Source organism: Microtus ochrogaster, linkage group LG4 (assembly GCF_000317375.1).
Source record: "Microtus ochrogaster isolate Prairie Vole_2 linkage group LG4, MicOch1.0, whole genome shotgun sequence".
In the NCBI taxonomy this organism is placed as follows: domain Eukaryota; kingdom Metazoa; phylum Chordata; class Mammalia; order Rodentia; family Cricetidae; genus Microtus; species Microtus ochrogaster.
This window is the reverse complement of record NC_022030.1, coordinates 41316796-41318246: the sequence shown is the minus strand read 5'-3', so window position 1 is coordinate 41318246 and position 1451 is coordinate 41316796.

The following is a 1451-nucleotide window of genomic DNA, read 5'->3' as shown; positions in this document are numbered from 1 at the left end:
ATTGGTTAATGAATAAAGAAACTGGTTTGGCCTATAGCATGGGAGGAGGAAGACAGAGTTAGAGAGAAACCATGGAGCTGCTGGACATAGATGCCGGAAACTTTACCTGGTATGCCACAGCCACATGACGATATACAGATTAATAGAAATGGGGTAAATTAATATAAGAGTTATCAAATAAGAAGCTAGAGCTAATGGGCCAAGTAGTGATTTAATTAATACAGTTTCTGTGTGATTATTTTGGGTCTAAGCTAGCCAGGCAGCTGGGAACCAACAAGCTGTCTTGTCCAACAGTTTTCTATTACTTTAATGAAATATCCATGACAATACTTTATTACAAAAGATGTTTATTTGGTTCATTGTTTTAGAGATTGATGGACATGGTACTGGCATTGGCTATGGTCATATTCCCAAAGTGGTTCATATTATGGAGGAATTTAGAGTGGGGATGCATGACAGAAAACTAGAGCTGAGGTGGGGGCCAGGAAGCACTTCTCCTCAGTGTTGCTTTTTAAAGGCCTCTCTGCTTCCCAACATCACTCTAACAGGAACAAGCTTACAATATGTACACCTTTGGGAGATATACATGAGCCATGTCTGATCTTAGCATCTGATTCACTTGTGTTTGTTGCTACCCATGAGCTGTGAGGTGGGAGAGCATGCCAAAGCATTTCACCATATACATTCCATTGTATAATGGAACATTTGGTATATAGTGAAGGCTACTCAACTTCTGGTAGAATAAATGAATAGGTGGATAGAAGATGATAATGAATGAGTTATACAAACAAATAAGGGATCAAAAATATTTATCTTCACCAATTATTCCTTAACAGGTTTATGAAGGAGTTCAACATAGATTATAATAGTTGAGGTTTTATCAAATTGGTTTTTCTTGGAATGAGGACACAGCTCAATAGTAAAGCGTGTGGGAAATGCTAGATTCAATCCTTAGCAACTCAAGAATTGGTGTTCCTTTGATGTTTTCTTCCAAGATCACTCAACGTGATAGACATGATCTCAGCAGCTTATATATCTCTGTCATTTTTGTATCATTGATTTGTTCAGATTCTAGAACAGTTAGGCTCTATGCTGATGAATTAATTTGGCTAATAGTAGAATAGATTTATGAGAGAGTCAGGTGGAGAGTAACCTCTACTTTTTGACTAGCATATGCTTACTTACTTACTATTAGTCAAAGAAAGCATCTTAGGACTGACTTTATATTAGATTTGTCATGCTGTCAGCTCCCTTCTGAAATGTGTGATTATCACCATTCCTCCTCTACACACCCACATCTGGTGACAGACCTTATGCCACTGACTCTTTCTCCACTATCACTCATCTTTCTCCGTTTTCTTATGAGAAGGTATTATATCTGAAGGTTAAATAACTCAACCACTGTAAGGAAATGAATTCATAAGAAAGCTTAGGTTTAGGATATACTGTTT